This window comes from Pteropus medius, unplaced genomic scaffold (assembly GCF_902729225.1).
Source record: "Pteropus medius unplaced genomic scaffold, Ma_sr-lr_union100, whole genome shotgun sequence".
Classification (NCBI taxonomy): Eukaryota; Metazoa; Chordata; class Mammalia; order Chiroptera; family Pteropodidae; genus Pteropus; species Pteropus medius.
Genome location: NW_024354503.1, coordinates 6,790,397 through 6,805,437, shown reverse-complemented (window position 1 = coordinate 6,805,437; position 15,041 = coordinate 6,790,397). Strand labels below are relative to the sequence as shown.

General features: G+C 33.9%; 1 pseudogene; it reads left to right on the top strand.

The window, feature by feature from the left end:
• The first annotated feature begins 770 nt into the window (after nt 1-770).
• Nucleotides 771-13,961, top strand: LOC120596264 (cytochrome c oxidase subunit 7A2, mitochondrial-like; annotated as a pseudogene).
• The last annotated feature ends 1,080 nt before the right edge of the window (nt 13,962-15,041 follow it).

Here is a 15,041-nt window from a genome sequence, read left to right as displayed (position 1 = left end):
ACAAATGGTTTATATGTTTATATGTGTAGGAGAATTTTCTCTGAGACTTGCTTTCATTATTACCTGTTAGTGAGAGTAAAGTATAGCTAGCTCCTGCTCTCCTCAAAATTTCCTCTGTGGCTATCGTTATTTACTAAAAAGAACCTAAGTTGTGTGTTCAGGTCAGCTTGCAACAAGAGTTGTTCACATATATTTGGTAGTTGAGATAATTCAGGAAGAGTCAGAAGAATGAGAAGACCACAGGACTTATATCCGAAGATGGTCATTATTGAGAAATGCTGGAAAAAGTGGAGTCCATAAAGAGCCTGAAAAGAAATCAAAGTAAGAGAAGGAAGAGACTCAAAAGTGAGTTGTCACCAAAACCAAAGGACTTAAAAGTTCTAAGGAAAAGGTGATGAGACATTTCAAGTGCTTAAGAAAAGATTAGTAACACCCAGAATGAAAGAAAAAAATGCTGATTTTAACTATTAGTACTATACTGATGACCTCAATTAGAGCCGACCCAAGGTAAAGGGCAATTGTAAAGACTGAAGCCAGGTATCAGTGCATTGAATAGAGAATGGGCAGTAAGGAAGTAGAAACAATGAGTGTGACTTGAAAAGTCTGGCTATTAAAAGAAGAGGGAGCTGGGAAAATGGAACATACAAAATAGAAGTGGCTGCTACTTGCACTTTTCTTCTCAGTTCAGAGAATCTTGAATATAAGTGAAAGATGCATCTTAACATTTGAACGAGAAGCTGATACATCGAGCAAGAACTGAAAGCTGAAAGATGGATCAAGAAGAGGTGGAGGAATCGATCAAAAATATGAATGGAGACATAGGTGAGATTGGGCTGGGGTGGAGATGTGGATTTTGATTGCAGTTCCACTGCAAGGAGGCAAAGAGAGATGTTTGTGTATAAGGTGGCAGGGTTGCTGTGGGCTGTGGGAAAATGCAGAGAAAGGAAAGAGAAAGCATAAGAATAGTAATAATGAAGTGGAGAATTGAACATGAGAAAGCATTTCTTTGAAAAGGTAGATTCCTTACTACCTTCCTTTGATTCATCACACTGATTCTGCTTTGTAAAAGAATTAAGAGAGACCACAATTAATTATTGATTATTAATAAAGATCTCATAGAGAATATGTGTACTGCCTAAAATGACTTCCCTTGGCTTTCTTGGGCAGCCAGCCCCAACCAAAGGCAATTATTAATGTGTTGCTTAGGTTGTATCTTTCCAAAGTGATAGGTCAATAGTTATAATCTCAATGGCTACAGCAATATAGACATGTTGATGTAAGAAATGTTCAAACCTATAGAGAATTTTTATGAGTTTATTTTAGCCAAACTGATGACAATTGCCAGGAAGCAAAATCTCAACAAACTGAGAAAATGTTCTGGAGAATGGCAGTTTTGCAGATTATTTTATTAGAATCAAAGGAGGAAAAATAAGGAGGGTAACATGAAATCCGTTGGTGGTAGATTAAAGAGGCGGGAGAAAGCAAAGTGGGGAAATCTCTGGGATTGGATAAAAACTAAAATGGAAACACACACACTTCTTTATATTGGCAGGTACAAGACAGTTAATAATTAACATTTACAGCACATGGGTATGGTATTGAGAGAACAAGATAACAATGAAGAGTTCTGTGGTCTCATGTTCTGGTGCAGTGGTATGCTGAGAGGTCTGGAAGAGGAGGTTACTCTAACATTTCAAAGGTATGCTATTTAAGATGCAAAAAGAAAATAGTCTCACTTAAGATAAAGATTGACCGTTGTCAAGGAACTACAGGCCTAGGACTTGACTGTCCACCATGGCCTGCATTTAATTAGGAATTTTTATGCTCAGATCATCTTATGTGGCTACTTTCAGTCTCTGACTTTGTAGAGCTCCTCATGCTGGCCTCCCCTTAGCTTGTCAGATTTAGTATGTGGTCTCTTTTTCATCCATAGATCTTACTAAATTGTAAATGTTTATAATTGCCATAATGATATAACTTACTTCCTGTAAAATTAATGTACAGAAAAACTTTTCATTTAAATCAATCAAAAGGCTATTTCTATACGTACTGCATAGGATTATAAACTCTCATTATCTTTGATCTGAAGAGAACTCAGGAATAACCAGATCAAACCTTTTTGTTTTATTTTTTATTTATTACCATAAAATGAAGTGCTTCCTCAAAAAAAGAATTTATATGTGTGCTGTGCCTGGAACATTTAAAGAATATTCTACAAATTTGTTAATGTCTATTACCTAAAACAAGATTTTGTGTTTGGGACATATACAGAATATATAAAAGATAATTGGAAAAGAATTTGAATGATTTTATATTTACTCCAGCAATGTTGCCATTAATACCTTCAAATCTTTCTTTTTCCAAGGAGAGGCACTGTGTCCATAGCTGTTACTGAGCATCCTGTTTACAGTTCATATCCTTATAAACCTGGAGGTATTGTGCTTCCTACATCACAACAGCAGACACATGTGCATGTACTAACATCCTGTGTGGAAAGCATCTGAGTTTCTAATTTCACAACACTGTGTTCTATGAATAAGTGAGAAAATTTTTTTTCACAGGAGTTCAAACAATTGACCATCACACCTTTCTTAAGTTCATAAAAATATTTTTGGTTTTCAAAGACTTTCCCAAGAAAGGAACAATAGAGGCTAGAATTTTCACACAATCATTTGATTGTTAGATGTAGACAAACACAATAGCTGTTTTCTTATTTAAAGAGAATGCAAAAAAAAAAAAAAAAATTTTTTTTTTAATTTTCTTCAAGCCAAGTGATAGAAACCTCATGTTTAATTGGGAAAGGAGGTGGGAAACAAAAGAAAGGGAGATGAATATAAATGTCTTTGAAAATATTTTTCTAACGCAAATTTCAGAAATATCTTCAAACGTTACCTTACTAGATGAACAAACTTTCTCAGATTCCCTATATTAACTTAAATGTAAGGATCGGTTATTCCCAAAGCACAAGTTTGTCACACACAAAAAAGCAATTAATTCTTCGAGTAAATTACAACATAATTAGAAAAGAGCTTCATAAGCTAGAGACTGAGGTTTGACTCTGATTAGAAGTGATACCAAACATTTTTCCCCAGTCTGTTTAAAGCCAGGTTACACTGTCTTCCCATTCAACACCAGTCCTAGAAAAAGAAGTCACAGACCTGCAATGAAAGGAAATAAGTCATCATTGCTCTATCTAAAATTAAAGTACCTATTCCTGCTTTACACATTATCATATCTCTGGTCCGGATGCTGATTGTTTTAAGTCTGTCTAAACATAGTATATTTCATAAAAGAATGTTAGCAAACTAAGCACTTGTTTCTAGTGACAACATTCTAAGTTTTATTAACATAACTAAGATAAACAAGCGAACAGATGCAGTATTAGTCAGTATGCATATTTCTCAGGAAAGGTAATCATGACAGAATATGATTTATGATTTTTACTGTAAATTATTCATGATCAACTATAACGAAGATTTACCTAGCACTAAATTACTGGAAGTGAGAAACATTAAACTTTCAATCGTGAGCATAAAGTCATTAATTAATTGTCTTTTTTTCCTAGTTCCATATAGTTATTTATGTAGCAGTGAAGAAAAAGAAATGAGCTAGATCAATAAGTATCAGAGCCCTGTTCCCTATCACTTCTTAAACATACTTGTGGTTCCTTCTCTTAGTGAAGAAAAATTTTTAGTGATGGAAACTTGTGTAAGCCACGATGTTTATTTTCTTAAAGTTGTTTTTATGCTGTAAATTGAAAAGGAATCTGCTTTTCTGGATTGAAGTTTTGCCTTTGAGGATTAAAACAGCTTTGCTCTAATTTTTTTCTCCTTTATTTTTAAGTTCCCCACACTTTCAGCCTCTTCCTGAATGAAGAATAATTATTTAACTAAAATTTATTTTCAGCACACGACTAAAAATTCTTTTGAAGAAGTTCAGAATAACAGGAAATACTGACGGGGTTAATGGCTGTGACGCATACAATCATTTAGACTTATGGAAGAAAATTAAATAGATCAATCTGTGTAGTAGAGCTTGTAAGATATTTCTAATGAAGTAGAAATTAGTCGATCCAGTAGATTTACGCACCATTCCAGGTTGTATTTTGGCAAATTGGAGGATTTTAATAACGTAGGTCAGCAAAACACCATTTAATACTTTGGAGTTGTCTTAAGGAACTGGGTTTTTCAAAGCATCAATTGTGCAATGCTGCTGAGTCACTTAGTAAATTATGAGCCTGACTCCTATAAGATGCCACCGAGTCCAATAAATATTATGTTTTCTTCTTCCATCTCTTTCAACACATCTGCATAGTCTTTTTTGGTTTGAAGGTCATCAGTTGCCTTATCAGTAACCATTGCTAATCATTCCTGTGATTGATTTTAGTTTTCCTCTTTTTCTTTAATTAATAATCCAGGCAGAATTTTGGTCTTTGTTCACTCTGGTTTACTATAGGATCTGATAAGGCAGTGATCACACAACTTACATTTAAGAGTGTTGCCTTTCATATAATTAGCCTGGCTGCTAAAATAAGCTATAAGTAGCTACAAGAGTCACTGTAATCAGAAGACAAACTTTATCCTAGAAGGGTACTAAATGGTTTATGGATGACTTTTGAAGTGTCATTAAATAGTTGGTAAGAGCCATATATAAATGGTATATACAGGAGCCAAATGTTTTTTAAATGTTTAAAATTTATTAGGACTAATGTTCTAGCATGAGAAAAACAACCCAAAATATTGGACAAAAAAAGAGTAAAATATCTATAGATGTTAACATATAATCAATCTTAAAACCACTTGGAAAATGCCTGTGAATAGTTTATGTCTGAAGTCTTTTTTTTTAATTAACTAGATTTAGGTTAAAATTAAAAAAAACTCAAGAATATTAATTTTTAATACTTCTTGTTTTCTTTGACTCATTAATAGTAATATTGATATTTGGTACAAGGCTCTAAGTCCTTCATCTAAACTTTAGAGATATTGTTAATAGGCAAAAGTTGTTTCTTCTACATGCTATTATGTCATCAACTCAGCAAGCAATTATTAAATACCTATTGTATGAACTGCACTAATGCCTTGGGAATTGTGTACAAAGGAAGTGAAAGACACTCTTCTGTCTTATAGAAATTTCTAAACTCTGGCGTAAAAGAATGAATGACTTTCATTGTCCCTTCCTCCTCTAACCATTTCTTAAATACTACTCACATTTCCTTCTCTTTTGCTCAGCATCTTCTGTGGGCATCAGCAGCCTCTCACACCAAGTTCAGGACCCAGGTTTCCAACATACCACACATAAGGTAATGTGTCCAAAATCTCTACTTTTTGTCCCCAACAGTCTTTAAAGTTGTGTTTTCCTTTGCCTTCTGGATAGATTGATGTATGTGCCTTACAAACTCTCCAAGAACTGCAAACTGATATATGTTCTCTATCCCTTCCAACCTGTTTCTTCTACTTTCTCTAAGTCTATTAGTGGCTCACAAAATCAGGAAGTTTGAAATCCTTCTTGTTCATATCACATCACTAAGATCTGTCCAGTCTCTGTCCAAATATATCCCTATTGCAAATTCCAGAGACCTAGAGTGAATTTCATCTTTTATTTAAATTGATAAAGTAGTCTAACTGGTTCCTCTGCCTCTAGTAGCTCCCCTCTTCTAGCTACCTAAACATCTCATCTGAGTTCTTTTTCTAAAATTTAGATATGATCACTCATGTAATTCCCATGGTTAAAACCCTCTTGTGGCTCCCATGTGCCTACAGAATAAATGTTAAAATAACTTTTTTATAAAATCTTGTTCTTGCCTAGCAACAGCCTATATTACCAATCACTTCCTCCATTTCCTCTTTTTCCATAAACTATACCTTGTTTATGTGCTACAGAATCTCAATTTTTGCAGCACATTAGAATTACCTGTGGAACTTTATAAAAAAATTCAAATTTCAGACCCCTGAACCAAAATATTTTTAGTAGAGCTTGGGAATCACTCATTCTCACTATTAATCTATCCAGGAATACTCTCTCATGGCTCCCATGCTTCTTATCTTTTTAGTAGATAAATTTCCATTTATCTTTTAAGATTTTGCTCCAGTAACCTCTTCTCAAATTCTTTCCTGCACACTCAGAAAAAAGAAACCACTTCTCAGTCATTGTGCCTATGGCACTTTAAATATTATTTAAATATTTTTTCAGTGTTAGAACTCAGCCTGAAAATAAATATCAAGTGAATAGACTTATAAATTATTTGTATTAAAATTATACCTATCATTCCCTTCCTGTTTTATGATTCCCCATAGCATTTATCATCATCCAACGTATTATGTATTTCACTTATTTCTTTTCTGTCTGTCTCTCTCTTGCCCCCACTATGCTCCAGTGAGCAGAGATTTTTCCAACTATTATTAAATGAAAAATATCAAACATACAAAAAAGTTTAAAGAATTGTACAATAAACTCTCTTATACTTACCACATAGAGCCAGATTGTTAAAATATGTTTACTATTTGCTTTATTTATCTAGAAAAAGATGTAGATATATATATTAAAATTTTATAAAACAGATAGAGATAATACTTTCTAATTAGAGGGAATTGTCCCATAAATACTCCACTTGGTCACAAAGAGCTCATAAAACATTTTAAAAGGGTCAGTTTGAATATGTTTCTACTGTTGAAGAGGCTATTATATATCTTAGGGGGAAATTTATTTTTTTCTAAATCATTTGATAGTAAGCTGTATACATTTCTCCTCTAAACATGTCAGAATGTGTATTTTAACAATAAAATCTTTTATATAACCACAATAATTATCACATCTAGAAAATCAATAATAATCCTCTCATATCAGCTAATATCCATCCATTATCAAATTCCCTAATTTTCAATAGTTAGGATTTCTATATTTTTTTCACTGCTATATCTCCAGCAGTCTGAACAGTGCCCGCCACATAGTAAGCCCTCAATAAATAATTTTTAAGTAGATGAATCTGTATCCCTAATTAAACTGGGCTTCTTGAAAGCATAAGTTATGTATTATTCACCTTTTTATCCCAATTCCCAACATGGCTCCTGGAGCATGGTTGAATCTGAATTAAATGTTTGTACCATATAATCGAGAGGAAGAAACATTGCATAAATTATAGTTTTGAGAGTTAAAGTGACAGAATTAAGGCACAATTAGAGGAAGAAATTCAGGAAAGGCAAGGAAAGCTAATGTGTTTGAAGAGGAAAATTTGGATCAAAGTCTTAAAGGAAATGGTAGAGTGGAAATATCTGTTCCACAGATACAGATAATTTTTTTCTGACTGTAGTTAGTTATCTTAATCACAAAAGAAAACCTGTGGAAGATAAAGAAGGTTCAACTTCTGTCACTACTGTTGAAAAAAGCTACTCAAGACCATTCCATAATGTGGAAAAATAACATCTTCATGGATGAGAGATGGCAATATTTTTAGAATATTTGTATCAGATCATAGAGTATAATCTGAAATTAAAATATACGAACTATTTTGGTTTTGTTTCCTTAATTGAATTCTAGTTATATTCAATTATATAAGTTTGCTTTCTCCTGATGTTGTAGACACTGCCCTGAACTGAAAGGCTGAAAATCACATCTAGTTCTGGTCATGTCTACAGAAAGCTGTGTAATGTGTCACTGTTTTCTCTTTCTTTAAAATGAAGATGCTAAATTTTAATGCATACTTTATAAACTGGGTTAATTGTGCAATCTTTTTTATACTTTTATTTTTTGTAGTTCATATGGTGTTGTGAAATCTAAAATATAAAGACCTAGGTGAAAAGTCTCACCTCAACCTGACCCTCAATAATCTGTTTCCCATCATGACAGGACTAAGGCTCTCAGTTTCCTGTTCATCTTCTCTGGGATATTCTAAGCATAAATTGACATGTGTTTAAAATATATGTATATATGTATGTATGTATGTATCAAACAAAATAAATATAAAGCATATATGCATACTTTTGTGAAAATGTACGGTCTATTATTCACTCTGTTCTGAGATCTGCATTTTATACTTAAATATATATCTTGAAAATCCTATTAGTATATAGGTTACTCATCTTTTCTCACAGTTGTATGATAGTGCACTGTATGGATGTACAATCATTTATTTAACTAGTTCCCTATTAGTAGACATTTAGGTTGTTTCAATCTTTTATAATTATAAAAAATACTTTCATGAATAAATTTGTATACAAATAATTTACAAAGTGTAATTTTAGAATAAAGTCCTAGAAATAGAATTATTAGGTCATGGATATGTGCATTTGTAATTTTTATAGATTATGCCAAATAGAGGCCCTACTAATTTATATTCTCAGTAGTAATGTATAACAAAGTACAAGAGCTGTTTCCCCACATTTACATTCGCAGACTATATCATAAAACATTTTATATATGAAATTTCATTTCACTTATAATAAGTTGAATCACTAAACATACACATAAGAAAATTTTTTGTATCTTTGTTTTTTATAGATCGTGTGTTCTTAGCCTTCAGATACATTTCTGTCAGCATGTTGTTGGCTTTTAAATTATTTTACATACTTTTTATATATGCCTACTATGAGCCAGGCACTTTTTTAGGTGCTTGGGATATAGCAGTGAACCAAATAGATAAAAATTTCCTATCCTATTAGAGCTTACATTATATGAGGAAATCCAAATAATAAATAATAATAATAATAAATAAATAATAAATAAATAATAATAATAAATAAATAAATAAAAAAGTGATGAGTGCTACAAAAATAAATAAATAAAATAAAGCAATTTAAGGGAACAATCAAGGTGCCAAAGGTGAGATAGGTTACAATTTTAAATGAGATTGTCAGTGAGAGCGACATTGACTTTGTAATATTACAAACCTCAAAATTTTAAGTGTAAAGAAAGATGGTCATAAAGCTATCTGAAGAAAAGAATATTCTTAGTGGAATGAACAACCAGTGCAAAGGCACTAAGACAGGGACATGGTTGGCATGTCCAAGTTGCAGAGGGGAGCCAGTGTGCTTGGAGATGAAAGAGCAAGGCAGAGAGAAGAAAAAGGAATGAAGTCAGAGAGACACTGGGGTAAAGTGTAGAGGAGCTGGCCATGTAAAAATTGACTTTTATTCTGAGTGAGATGTGAGGCCATTGGAAGGCTTTAAGCAGAGGACTGACATTATCTGACTTAGGGATTACTCTGACTGTATTAAGAAGAAACTCTAGTGAGTAGCAGGAGGAACACTTAGGAAGCTATTGCAAAACTCTAGGTGAAGATGGTGGGTTTTAGACTGGTGTAAAATCAGAGAAAGTGATAAAAAATAATCAGGCATATTTTGAAGGTACAATTAAGAGGAGTGGTTTCTGGATTAGATGTGAAATATGAGAGATAGAGCATGAAAAGTGTTGACCCCCAAAATGTGGCTTTAGAATCATTATTAAATGATAGAGGACAACTACAGGTAGAAGAACTAAGCAGGGGAAGAACAGAAATTCCATTTTGAACACATTAAGTTTGAGACATCCATTAGGCATCCAAATGGAGGTTTTCAGTAGGCAATTTGATATACAATTCTAAAGCTCAGGAGAGAGGTCTGGGATAAAGACATAAATTTGAGAATCTATGGCATGTACAAAGTATTCAAACTCACAAGATTCAAAGGGAAGGAATGTGTGTGGAGAAGAAAACAAAAAACAAAACACTAAACCCTGTGGCACTTCAACATTGAGAGTTTGGGGAGGAAAAGAGAACCCAGTAAGAGGAAATGAAGAAGCAACAGCCAGTGGCATGGGAGAGAAACCAGGAGAGTGTGATATCCTCAAAGCCAAGAGAAAAAAGTATATCTAGAAGGAAGGAGGCCTTAACTCTGCTCAATGCAGCTGACATGTTAAGGTAAGTTCTGAGAATTGACCGTACGTGCACTTAGCAGCATTAACATTATTGGTGATAACAGCAAGAGTGGATGACATGATATGGGAGCAAAATCTTGATGAGAAAGAATGTAGGAGGTTGAAACAGTGGCAACTATTTTAAAGCAGATACAATTATTAGGTCTGTTTTACCAAGAGGCCCAAAGAGGGTTTGTACTTCCCCAAGTTCACATAATAATAACCAGTTGAGCTAGGACCTGAAACCAGGTGTGCTCAAATTCAGAATCTGCTCTCTTTATCACTAACTTATACGACCCTGTTCACAAATATAATAATTCAGTAAAGGAAGGAACATGGACTCGAAGTGGTCACTTAGCGGTTGTCTTCTGTTTTTCCACTGAGAATTCAGACCAGACTTTCTACAAACGTCCACGGCATGAATTCCCCTCGCACTCCCTAGTGCCATCCTTTGTGTGGCTGTCTTATCACCTCACTTGCATAATCATTTATCCCCACTCATCTGATTAACTCCTCTTTAAAAAATATAGTTTACCTTATATCCAATTACCATATTCAGCTGTTTCAGATCTCTGAATTCATATTTTATTTCCCATTACCTAAGAATGAATGTCCTTTATGTCATTTTCTCTATCCAGTAGTCTCTGTCTGTAAGATCTATAATAAATCCACCACTAATACTGGCTGAGAGATTAACATATATCATATAGTCAGAAAGTAGAGTGAAGAATCTTTATGTGCATGTATATGATTGGGATGGAGAAAGTGGCAGGCAAACAACAAACCAAGCTGAAGATAAAACTCCAGAGTAAGATAGATGTCTAGTAAATCCTTATCAGTGTTGGTAGAAGTGGGGTACAAGGATGGGAAAAAGTAATATGGTCCATTGACATGACAAAGAGAGGAATCGGAAAACAGAGTTTCATGCCAAAAGGCTGGCAGGATATGCAAAGTGAGGACAGGAAATGAGTCTGATAACCATAGACTTAGGCCAATCAGATGGCAGAGAAGTTAGTGAAAATGAGCACAAATGACTTGGCATGTAGTGTCCTGCTTTTACTTCTCATGACGTGTCTTCAAGTGGCTACGGCTTATTTGTTCCATAAAGTACTACCAAAACTCCTCCTCATACTGGAAATTCATAGTCATAGTAACAAGCTCAATATAAACAGAGCTTCTATTTTACAATACATTCTGTTCTGGGTAGCTTAAAACATTAATTTATTCAAAGGTGGTATTAGCCTTTATTGCTATGACGGTTTTAGTCATAATACACATCTTTGCAACACAAATCCATCCGTCCATGATGGACTTATAGATTTTCAACCTGTTTTTGCATACACTGAGTCTCCCATGTGTATTGCTGGCCCTCTCTCAATGAAAGCCCATGACTCATGATCTGTGGCTCTGAGTCATGTTCTGAAGTTATGTGAATTAGTCTTAATTTGGTGTTTTCCAGTTATCAGTATAAGCTTTGCCTGCTGAGAGCTTTGTTTTGTTTTCCCTTCTAGCACTTGGAACTCCCTTAATTGGTAGTTGATAACTTCCACAGTGTGCATTTTACTTGGAGGAGTGAAAGTTGGCTCAATGGCACGCAAACAAGAACAAAACAAATTGGCGCTGAATAGAAACTACATTGTAAAAGACATTAATATTGAGGAAAGCAGAGATTTTGTAGATAAAAAGTTTCTTGTTTGTTTCATTATAAAGCAATCGACTTCACCCTCTAATAGTAGATTACAAATAAAGATGACGAGCCTGGGGAACTTCATAGATATGGGAGGTAGAGATGGCAGGGAGAAGTCTTTTCCATTCATATACTCACATATGTATCGCTGAGATTAAATTATTATATCAGGAAAGAAGAATTGATTTAAATAAGAAGATAACATACATGTACCAAGTGCTTCTACCATAGTTTGGTGCCCCAGGGGGAAAAAAATAATCTGTGTTATAACTTCATTTTATGTCCTGACATAGTTGATATTTAAAGGGCTTTCTAAACTCATAGCATCTAAGAACCTGAGCAATGTGCCTAGAAACAGACTATCTGGTTTAGGAAACAGGCAGACAGTGATCTAAGTAATTCACTTATGTGTTAGAAAATATAGGGAGGAGAACTTATTTAATTGTTAAAGTGTTTAAAAGAAGGATCTTGCAAGCATGCCTACTATTTCTTTTTTCTTTCTTTTCTTTTCTTTTCTTTTTTTTTATTGCTCTACTCCAATTTAATCTTCACTGGTTTTCTGTGGTCATTTTTTCATTAAAAAAAATTTAATTTTTGCTAAAAATTTCACTTAGATTTTCAGATTTTTATGTAAGGAATTCTTTATACCCTGGGAATTCTACAGTTTCTTATTCATAATAGTTTTATATACAGTTAACACTTTATTATGCATTCCTAATAGATAATACAGAATTCATTTTTATTTGATGCTGTAACTTATATTTCTTTTTCAAAAAAATCATTTACTTCTGTTCTATATCAAAATATTAATAAAATGAGTAGGCCAAATGTTATTTGGAATCTAGATAAAGCCAGTCTGTGGTTCCATGCTTTTTATATATTACAGATGTGACTAATTCAAAAGTAGATTGCTCTTGAATAGATATTCATTATGGTCTACTTTAACAAAATAGATCTATTTCTCTTTGTTCCTTCTTCCCTTTACCTTTTTCTTTGAAAAATGTTCATGAAATCTCACCTATTGCCTAAGCACTATGATATATATCATAGATAAAGCTGTAATAAGAAAAACAGACATATCTCTTGCTCTCATGTACTTTAATATCTAAAGAGATGGCAAGTTATCAAAGAAATTCTTATAGAATTCCAAATGTCAGGTCATATCAAAAAGTATAAGAAAATATATATTAATCTGTGAGTCAGGCTTCCCTGAGAAAATGATATAGCTGGGACCTAAAGTAGGAGAAGGATAAAGACAGATATAAGGGAGATTTTCAGGTTGGGTACATTCCAAGCTGAAGTTTGGCTAGAGGTCAGGGTCAGATTGTGAACAAGTATGGACTGTTCAATCCTTCCCCTGAACCCAAACTTGAAGATGCTACATTTTTAAAAAGGAATTCGATGGACTCCAGAATCTAAATAAAAGACTGTGAAATGCCCTTGGAGAACCAGAAGATATGTCAGGTCCCACAGAACCTAAAGAAAAGCATTCTAGTGCTGTATTTTTCTCTTCACATTTTACTAGCTAGCTCAGAGCAACTCTGCCGTAGTGGATTTAAGGAGAAGACAGAAAACATAAGCTCCAGTCCAGTGCCTGCCACAGGCGGCAGTTCACCTGGGTATCACTGGCCTCTGGGTGGATAGGAAGAATAGAATAACCACCTAGTGCAGAAGGACTAAGTAGCTTCCCACTGCCAAGCCCCTACTGGGTAACCGCAAGAGGAAGAGCATCCCGCGCCACCCCGCCCCCGGGAAAAACAAACAAACAAACAACAACAATAACAAAAAACAGTGCTTGGTGCAGGTGATGGGGGAAAGTTACAAAATGTGATACACACTTAACACACACTTTATTTTCACCAAGAGCGTCAGCTAGGATCTGAGCTGTCATCTCTCCCTTTAGGTATGCATCATCAACAAGAAATATGGCAGTTCCACATAAATGAACACTAAGGAAAAGAAACAGACATCTAAGGAATACAAGTGTAAGATCTATGAAAGAAAGCCTCATCCCGCGCAAGGCCAGAAAGTAGTTCCAGTTCTGGGGTGGAGATATTCGTTCCCAGTGTTCAGTTGTCACGGCTGGTGGTCAGTAACAGTCGAGATGCTTGCTGCAGAATCTGCTGGCTCTGCGTCACATTGCCCAGAGGACCATAAGTTCTGCTTCATGCAGGCAGTTTGAAAATGAGTTTCAGAGAAACAAAAGCTATTTCAGGAGGATAATGGAAATCCAGTGCATCTAAAGGGTCAGATAGCTGATGCTCTCTTGTATAGAGCTACCATGATTCTTACAGTTGGTGGAACAGCATATGCCGTATATCAACTGGCTACATCTTCACTTCCCAAGAAGTGGGATCGACTTCAGTTTATCCTCCCAGCAATCGGTTGATTCAGTTTAATTCAGTTCTCTATGGACCAGTAAGCTGATAAATGACTGAATTCTTTTGAGAGATCAGTATTTGTTGACTTGTACAAACTGCCACCAATAAGGCAATCTTTACCATGGAAAAAAAAAATAGACTCATCTTTTCCATGAGAAAGCAAAATTAATGAACCAGATTAAAAGTCACATAATACTCTTATCAAAGATAAGAGAATATGTTATAAACATCAAGCAGTTAAGAAGATCTCATTAGAGATATTAAGCATAAAAAACAATTAAAATAGAAGACTTGATTTCTTGAGATTGAACAAAGGAAGTATCAAAAACGATTTCAGAAAAGTTCGCAAGTGACTCCTTTGATTAATATTGAAATTCCCGTACAAAGACAAACAGATCTTTCCTATTAAATCATTGACTATATGTTAAACAGTTTCTCAAAACATTCTTTATGACATCCTTTAGCAGGTTATTCTCTGCAAGAAAATCACTTTTTATAAGTAACACATAAAGTATATAAATAAAGATTTATTGTATAAACTTCAATGCAGAAGTATGTAGTGGAGAAAGTAAAAGTCTGCCTTCAGCAACACTCTCAACACAGTTTACTTTCCTTTTTCTTTATCATAAGTAACACCATGTTATTCTGTAACTTACTTTTTTCATATAAAATATATATTTGAATATATATATGTAATGTCAATATTTACAACTCATTTCTCCCCTTTTTAAATGATTTGTCCTTTCTACTTTATTTTAAAAGTATACATGATTATATGTTCATTATAAAAAATTAAACAGCACACAACTGTATATAAGGCAAAGTCAAAAACACCTTTCATCTATCTATCCCTTTATCTTTTTATCTATTCACACAGACACACATATGTGTGTTGTGTGTATATATATATATCTATATATGTATATGTATATGTGTATATGTATATATATATATATATATATATATATATATATATATATATATACACACACACACACACATATATATATAATTTTCTTTTCAGTGCTGGGAATTCAATGATTGGAAAGGAAGGTAGAAAAAAGGATGCTTCCACTTATTTAATGAGC